This window comes from Meleagris gallopavo, chromosome 1, assembly GCF_000146605.3.
Source record: "Meleagris gallopavo isolate NT-WF06-2002-E0010 breed Aviagen turkey brand Nicholas breeding stock chromosome 1, Turkey_5.1, whole genome shotgun sequence".
NCBI classification, from domain to species: Eukaryota; Metazoa; Chordata; class Aves; order Galliformes; family Phasianidae; genus Meleagris; species Meleagris gallopavo.
Window position 1 is genome coordinate 30006187 of NC_015011.2, and position 9698 is coordinate 30015884.

Sequence of the window (9698 nt, forward strand, 5' to 3'; positions counted from 1 at the left end):
GCTGGATGTGGCTCTGGGCAGCCTGGTCTGGTGGTTGGTGACCCTGCACATAGCAATGGGTTGAAACTAGATGATCATTGTGGTCCTTTTCAACCCAGACCATTCTATGATTCTATAACTTTAGGATGGTAGGTATTTATAACCTCTACTTTAGCAGATCTCCACAGTTCAAAAGAAAGAAAGAGTGGAAGACACTAGATAATTAAATGGTGAAGTTCAGAACTAATATTGGTCTTCAAAGCAGAAGATGAACACTTCAAATTCAGAAATGACCACTCACTTAAAGCAATGCAAATCCAATGAAATTTTAAGAGGCAAGATACAACTCACACAGTAAGAGACAATTCAGAAAGTACACAAGAACTGTCAAACACAACCACAAGCAGTAAGAAATTACACATGTGGGAAACATAGTATTACAGGCTTTCTAGACTGTTAAGAATAAAAGAAGAATGCACAGGGTGAGAAAAGATTACAATGAAGGTAAATGATTTATTTAAGTGTCAGAAAAGATAGGCTAGGAGTAGATCTTTACTCTGAAGTTACATTAACAACGTTAAAGCCCTACTGGATAAAAGATATTAAAAATACCAGTGGTGTATGAGCACTGCAAATACATGTTCCAATAATTCATGGTACCAAATGGAATTTGTTGGAGATTCTGAGGAAATCTTGAGAATGAAGCACAATCCCAGCCTACCATAATTTATCATTAGAGATATGTAATTCATCGTTAAAACAGCCACTCTACTGGATAGTTATCCAGTGCTGGAAAATGGCCAGCACTGTAGAAATCTTTAAAATAGCTCTTAAGGTTGACTCTAAGAACTGAAAACTAGAGAGTCTTAATTAATTAATGGGGAAAATAGTTGAGAAAATCATTTAAGGAAGTTATAAAGCATCTACAGGTTATATGTAGGAAGGAGAAAAAAAGATGAGGAAGAATAAATTACAAGCTAGCACAGATAAATGAATATACTTATCGAAGAGGGTAATCCACACTTTTCTAACTTGTTCAAATGTTACAAAGAGTTAGCAAAACATTGAGTTAAAGAGGATCAGGCGATATATATTTACAGACATTTGATAATATCACTCACATGAGGCTTTTAAGGAAACTCAGTAACCCAGAGGTGAGAGATAAGGTCTTCACCATGGATTGAAGGGAGAGAAAAGGATGGGGATGAATGACAGATGATCACGATGGAGAGGTGACAAGAGTGTGATGCCACAGGGACTGCATAGAGATCACAGCTAGGATTAATTTCACTCCTTCTCTGGCCCCATCCATTTATTAATGACCAGGAAGAGAGGGAATACAATGAGATGGCAAAACTGCTGACAGCACAAAGCTGTTAAATTAGATAAAACGAAGGTGTCTGTAAATAACTCTTGGGACTTGTTGCAAAACTAGCAACAAGAAAGGAAATGATGTTCAGCAAAAGCAACCACAGAGATAAGGCTATAAAACAAACTGCTTAAACTGCTTATTCTCATTAATTGGATTCAAACAAATTATGGGAGAATCTTATTGGTTTGCATTTCCGAGAGGAGAGTTGCGATATTTTGTCGCTATAATTACAAGGAGTTGTGTTATTTTAAAATAACAGATATTACAAAGTATCTTCTATTCATCTGCTTAAACTGCTGGAGCTTCATTTTATCAGAATCCTTCACAGTCTCCAAGCAGAGCTCAATTCACACGGTGACATACCACTGCTGTGAAGGGTACTGTCTGCCTCTCTCCTAATATCTGAGAAATCTTGGCAAGCAGATGGCTCTGAGCAATGGGGCCAGCTCCACAGTCTGTCACAGCCTCATTCCTTCACCCAGTCTCGAGCCAGAGGACTCCTGCAGTGGGAGCTTCTATATTTCTTCATAAAAAAGGCCGACGATATGCTAAAGATAGCCTCTGCTTACATGGTGGGAGCCAACCATGAAGAAGAAAATGAACATCCTGTCCTCATCGCCAGGCGTTTCTCACAGTCTATGGTACTGATGGGAGGGGTTTTGCTCAAAGCTCAAATGGTCAACCCTCTGATCCATTTCCCTTCCTTCTTCTGACCCCAAATATGAATATGAAAGGAAAATGCAAATCTTGTGTAGCTGGGGTGAACTGAAAAGCTCACAGTGAGCTGAATGGTCTTCTTTTCCTTGCACAGTTGTGAACAAGTAGCCTAGCAGAGATAGTGAAAAGGGGAATTCACTCCTCACTTGTTCAGGTGACTGAAATATCCCTTAGGGAATGGGATTAACTCAGTAGGAGCAATATAAATGCAGAGCAGCAAATCCTCTCTGGGTAGGGAAGTTTATGGGGCAGGAGGAGAGCAAAGGGCACATGGCACAGAAATGGTCATCATTGCTTCCCCATCTGACTTTCTTGCTTGTACACACACGCCTTTCTTTGCATTTGTTATTAAAGTGTTTTTTGAACACAGGTGAGCAGAAATGCCTATGACATTCTGAGCCCCATATTTTTCATCCTACTAATGGTTCCTCCCTATCTCTGCTGCAGATTTCCATCAGATTCATGAAAGAATGTCATCTGTTCTCATGGCCATATAGCATGGGGGGGTGGGAGCCACAGCTATACTATGGTCACTCAGTTAATTGATTCTGCTTTTCTCCAGTTCATGCACCCGTTCCTGGTAGCCAGAGCTCTGGTGATTAGTCTTCAAGGGCATGATTTTGCACTTTGGATTATTAAATTTCATGCTGTTTCATTCTGTTGTTCCACAAGGTCATCTGATTTTTCCTGCATAATAATCAGGTCTTCCTCTGGTCTGTTCTAGCAGTACATACTAGCTTTGTATCATCTGCAGATTTTGTAAGCGCATATCTACTTCTTGCACCAAGGTCACCCAAGGAAGCACCCAGCCAGGCTGGACCCATGGCTGCCCACACTAAGAAGAACATATTGCTCTGCTCGTGTAATCCAACAACCTCCTCTGCTCTAAGATGCCAGAATTAATCTCTTGTCATCTTTTACTGAAATATGAGCTCCTGTGAGGTATGCACGCTTTCATCATTTTCCTTAAATCTGGATAGATTCAGTCCCACTTTTTATCTGCTTTTTCATCCTCATTTATTCCCTAAAATCTTTCATACAGTTCCTATAGAGTCAAATCTATCTGAAATGTGATTACCTATGTCTCTCTCCTCCACTCCTTTTTCCCTTGCTCACACCGTGACGCAGCGTGTTTCTCCCTGAGAATGGTGGAGGAGAGGTGCAGAAGAGAACAAGCTCTCTGCCAACATTTCCAGGGGAAAAAGGACTACTGAGCAGCAGAGAGCAGTGATGTTTGGGGCATCACTGGTGGACCAAGTCCTACTTTTTTCCCCTACTAAGTCTGAAGTGGGTTTAACAAGGTTCAGTAGTGTTTCTTCCACAAACTTTGAGAGACTCTTAATGAATGGAAGGAGCATTCAGAAAAAAACTCCTCACTCTGGCAAGGACTTCCTCACGGATCTAGGCTATCCTTGCAGCATTTCCAAAATGAATGGATGCTCGAGCACAGGGGCGGGGTGCTGTGAAAGGCAGGGCTGAAGGGCAGGAGCTGGGTAGAGACTGCAGCCTGGGGGCAGATAGACGAAGCAGAGAGGGAAAGACTGCAGAATGGTGGGAAGAGATATGCTTATAGCTAAGAGGAAAAACAGGACAAGCTCACAGGGGCTGGCTCCTGCACCCACCTCAGCCTCACTTGTTTCTGCAGAGCAGGGAAGCAGCAGCTCCACACTGCTCCATTTTGTGCAGCTGCCTGAACTGACACCCAACGTGCAGGAGATGTTCTGGTCACAGCCAGCAAATCACCTGAAGTGCTTGCCCCGCCTGTGGCAGATTGCTCAGGTTTCCCTCTCAATATGTTTAAACCCTACAACAAAATTTCTGCTTGCTTGAGGCCATCTGCCAGACTCAAGGTCTGGGAGCAGGGACATGTGGCCTACTGGCAGCCCAGACTGGGGCCAAGTTTCACTGATTTCCAAGTGGGCGATGAGGCCTTGCTTCATGTTTTTACTAAAGACTGCAAGAAACTGTACAAGGCCTTTTGAGCTGCCAAGCAGTACTGTATGTGTATGGGCAGTGTCAGAGCCCCCTTCACTTCCCTGCAGGCACAAACCATCTCTGCAGGCCACTTACTCAGTGCCAGCTGCACTCGGCTCAGGGCAGCTCTGGCACCCACCAGGCAAGACCGCACAGCAGCAGGGCTGCCTCGAGCCTGGCCCCAGCACGCTGTGCAAACGTACCCTCTATTTTGTTATTGCCTCAGGAAAGGGTGATCTCCCTCACCCTGCCATTCTCATCCCTGTACTATCCCCTTCCCAGATCCTGGATCCTGGATACTACAGTTGCCAGCATCAAAACTTTCCAATCTATGCATACATGTTAAAAGCTCCTGTGAGCTCCTAGCATCACATAATTCTTCCAGCAACACACAAAAATCTCCACCCACATCCACAGCTGAGCCTGAGGAGATCCACAACAGATGGCTCTGAGAGAAACATATTTTCTACTTTGTGCCTTCTGTTCATCAGAAAGCTTCTGTTCCTGTACCTCTTATTCCCACCATAAAGCCCTGCATGACTTACTAACACCTTTTCTTGCCCTTCATGATTAGGCAATTTCCCCATAAAAGCCTGAAAAACAGAAATTTTGATACCTCAGCGGCACTCATATTTTATTTTAACTCTTGGGATGCTTGCTGTTTTTCTGAAGGCCACAGCTTACAGCAAACAGCTGCCTGAGACTATCGGGTTTCATTAAAGACTAAAAAAGAGAAAAGAAACATGTTCATTACTCATGTTGGTAGATAAAAGCCTCAAAATATGGGTTAGATGAACCTAAACACTCTGAAGCTAAAAAGGAAACAAGGAGATACCTGAAATTATTATGCCTCTTTTTTTTTTTTTTTAATCTCAGTGTGAAGAATGTCAGGAGTTTTGGAGTCAGTGCCATGGTTTTTGAGCACCAAGCCTGGTGGCAACACTGCTAAATGCAAGGAGAGAAGTGTGGAGGTTGAGCCAGCCTGATGCTTCTGAGCACTGTGGAAAAGGAAGACGGAACCCACATACAAAGCACACTTTTGGAATCACAGTTTGTGTGTTAAATCTGCACATGCCCTGCAGCCACTGCCACTGGGAGCCACAAATGGAAGCAGATTTTATCACCTGAAAGTCTCCTCAAGTGGCCAGAAAAGTGGCAGAGAACATAGCTTCATCTTTAACAGACTGACTACAGAAAAAGCAATGCGAAAACAGTTTAATCACTTTGCAACCAGGGAGTGTTTACCACACTGTTAGGGCACTTTGAATAAGCTACCACGATTCTATCATCCTGCTGCAATGGTCTGCTCTCCAAAGCAACTGAACAGCAAAAGAAAACCTTTCCTCCCTTCATCTCCAAACTCTCTGCAATACATTGTATTTGGAGACAATAAAAGCAATACAAAAATTGCAGAGTTCATTTTTGTGTATATTAAATAATTTTGCATAAAGTTCATTAGAAGAAGGCACATTAGCACACACAGTAGGTGTAACAAGAGAAACATGTGAACTTCTGACAATTACACAAACTCCACAGTTAGGACTTTTAAAACCTGGTAGCTCATCCAAACACATAGAAATAAAGCCTTCATTTAATTTCTGACTGGATTTTGAAAAGCATTTTCTCTCCCTTTTTCCATGCTTTTTTTTTTGTTGTTGTTCTTTTTCCTATCTTTGGATGTTAATGACACACTTGTGCAGTTTTTCAGCTAGATGTGGAGACCTTGTGGATGCCTTTTCATCTTACTGTTCACAAGGTTATCGTAAATAAAACAACATAGAACATTAACAAGGAGCAGAATAACATGTAATGCAATTTTGAAGAGTTCACACCACTGTTATTCATCTTCTGTGACCATTTAATAGAGGAGGTGTCTGGGAGGACAGATGGGAATTGAAAGCAATGCACTTGGAAGAAAATGGAGATTACAACTATCCCTCTAATAATTTGAAACTGATTCTTGAGCTTCTTCAAAAATAAATGCAGAGCTCAAGGTCAGAAAAAGCGTTACTTAGAATCAACCATTAGAATGCAGAGCAGCCCCACAGCACATTTTGCTGTCTGCAGATATCCTACATTTGTCTTCATCAGGAGCGGAGTATCCAGGTTACTGCAATCGTCTTGGAATACTGGGCTGAAGTAGTTCATTGATTTCAATGTACAAGTAGCAGCATAATGGCATCTAAACAGCAAATATCTTGCCCACCACATACTGGGTCACATGTACCATGTTCTCTGGGTCTTTGCTGCTGTTTTACACAGCCACAAATTTGCCACAAATATAAGTGCTATCCAGCAATACAGTGAAGAAACATTTCCAGAAAAATAAGCGTCACTTCTTCCCCTCCCTTTCAATCCTATTTTTTCACCCTCCTCATAGCTTGTGTTCATGATAAATTGCTCTGCAGCAAATCAGTAGGACATTGAAAATGCCTGTGGATAATAACCCTTGAGATGTGATAGTTCTGCTTCCAGGTAAAGTAATATGGGGAACTACCATGGAATATCTCTAGTCCTCTTCAAAAAGGTAGACAAGATGAAACTACTGTAATGGCTGAGCTTAGAAAAGTGGGGAATGGTCTTCTAGCTCTCCAGCTCAGAATTACCCACAATTCAACAACATACAGAATATCATTTCCAAACTACCTACTGTACTGCTTTTACTTTCTCCAGGATCATTACTGCATTCTGTGTTTAGGAAATAAACTTGTCCTCTTTTGGATTGCTCAGCGTATTTCTGTCTTGTTCTCATCTGTCATCTGTGGTTTGACCAGCAGTAGTCTCTTTCATGCATTTCTTGCGAATCTATAGAAAACAGATGGCAGATCTGAAGATTCAGCTGCCCTCAAATTGTACCATCTCCTATGAGAGAGGGATAGACTAATAAAGTGGATTAAGAGAGAATTACATTCCCACTGCTGCTGCTTATCCAAAGCTAGCAGTACAGGGGCTCCCTAGCAGGGAGACCTCCTGTCTGGATGTGGAAACAGAGACAGGTGGCAGCAGCAGCTTTTCTTGCACTACTTTTGGCTTTCAGCAAGAAGCACCACTAGATATTGACCAGACGCATGAGAAAAAAAAAACCTCATTTGTTCTTTGTACACACTGGACCAGCTGCTGTCTGCCCCACCTCCTCTCCTCCTCTGCCCAAACTGCTTCTGATTGTGGAAGAGGTGCAGAGGCATCATCAGTGCTGGGAGACCGCGCTGCAACTCCAGGAGTGCAACAAGGGGAGGCAGAGAGAACATGAGACCCACTGTGCACTGTGTCCCTTTCGGCAGAGAGAAGGCAGGCACCATATGGGATCTTTAAAGAAAACGGGCACCACTGGTTTACAATTACACAGAGAAATCTGATGAGATGCCAGGAGTGTCTGCAACTCTGTGGCCCAGGGTACCATTCTGCTCCATTTCTGCCTGCCCTTGTGCTCTGGGCAGTAGTTACCTCTACTATTTGGAGAGTAAGATTTATGGCCTTTGAAGGTAAAAAGTGGAATGTGGTCAGATGTAATAACAGGCACATCTTTCTTTGCTGCTGGTTTTGAACGCAGTGGTCTACTAAGACACCTAGGTACAAGCTGGTGTCTGTGTTAGTAGAAGAAAATACAGCTCAGAATCCAGAGAAATGTTAATTTACAATTAAAATAGCCCAGAAGCCAGAAGTTGAGATCTCAATAACCACAGACTATTACAGGTGCACTTGAATTGTTGTTTTTTTAAATTCTAGTTTCAACATTCAAGGGTTCCAGGACTCATTTGCTTCACTCAGACAGAATGAACAGCAGCTCCAGCTGCTGAATGGATCTATGAAGCCATTTCTCAATGGAAAGATCGTATTCATTCACCACGAAGGTGAGCTTTAAAACTTCAAGCCTTAATCTCAGCACGTCATCAGGCCAGTTCTGTCAGAGCTGTGTTTTTCCAAACGTGGACTCCTGAGAGACCCCTAGAAAGAAGCCAAATCTAGAACAGGCACATAGAAGTCAAAAAAGAGAACCTTAAGGGGTATTGAGCAGAACAGGAGCACAAGGAGAACAAGAATACTTCAAAACAGAACGGGGTTTGGAGTCTATGCCTAACCCACCCATTTCTTATGACTTTTTATTGAACAGCTGACACCATAAGAAGACAAAAATCTGGTTGCTCTCCTGGAAAGCTGTGGGTGTTACTGAAATCAATACGGAGACGTATTCTGCTAATCTTATTTATTTTGGCAGTCTGAGGACAGTTGATGGTTTATGTGAATATACAAGAAGGATTTAGCTTGAGGTGACAGGAGGTAAGCCCTCAAGCAATGGGAGAGTGGAAGTGAGACTGCCCAAGATTAGAAATCTCATGTTCTCTCTAGATTAATCTAAATAGGGAAGACTGAAGCTGTATAGTGTTCAACCTACTGTACAGCAGTCCATCATTAAAAATAGAAGAGGCAGAGAAGAAAAATAAGACGAGGAAAAAGTAAGATTTCTCTGCTGATAGGTTTCTAAAAGGTACATATCTCTAAAAAAAAGAGCTGTAAGGATTGAATTTGCATATCTAATCATTGCTTTTCAAAAATCTTTTCATTTCCTTCAAATTTCAAATTCTAAGGAATTTATTAGTAAAATGGCATTTTGTATTGAATTTGAATACGTTATAGTTTTGATGATAACCTTTGTACAAAAAGAAAGATTTTTGGGGTGTACTCTCATTTAAAATTAATATATAAACATTCTGTGCAGCTAAATGTTTAATTTGCTGCAGGGGTTGCTATCCTTTTTTTCTTGTAAAACATCTTCAGAACTATGGAGACACAGCACGCTCACCTTTCATACAGAAGCATTCTTGTTTCACGTGAATTTTTAAAGGAACTTTGGTCTTGCACTATAGATGTTTGGGGGAAAAGATGAAATCTCACAAAGACTTCGACTCAGTGATGCACACCAATGCTTTTAAAGTATATGTGAAAATCTGTAAGGAGACCCGTGATTCTTCTGTAATCAGTTCACTGGATTACAAGCATAATGTTTAGGGATGTCATGCCACAGAGGGCAAGGGAACTAGTTTTAGATACCTTATGGTACCTTTCCATGGAACAACTGAGCCACCTTGTAGCCTGTCAGTTTTATTTCATGTGTGCACAGTGTAAATTATACTTTTCCCTTTTGCTCTCTATTCCCTATAGTCATGGCAGGAACAGCTTGCACTAAAACTGTCAGTTTTATAGCAAAAATCTGTCAACATGCAACACATATTCTGTGCAAAAATGTCAGGGTGCATTTTCCTGATGTGCATGTCATGCATCGTTTTCATCAATCTTTTATTTTTAGGAAAGAAGGAAAAAAAGCTCTTTTCTCCTTTGCAGAAGAGAAAAAAAGAAAGCAAAAACAATTTAGTTAACATTCCGCTTGACTTCTATTTTCCTCAGGAAGGCAGAGTTCTGTTTCATCTTCTGCTATATATTCTACAAGCTGCACACTTTTTTTTTTTTTTTAATATTGAGAAAAACACATCACAGTATCCCCTGAATGTCCAGAGTTTTGCATCTCAGATCTCCTGTCTGACAGCTAAGTGTCTACACAATCATCCACACTTTGTGTCTCTTTTCTACCTGCATGGATTTCTGAGTCATACAAATGCTGTATGTGAGAAAATAGACTATGTGCCTTGAAAAAAATGAT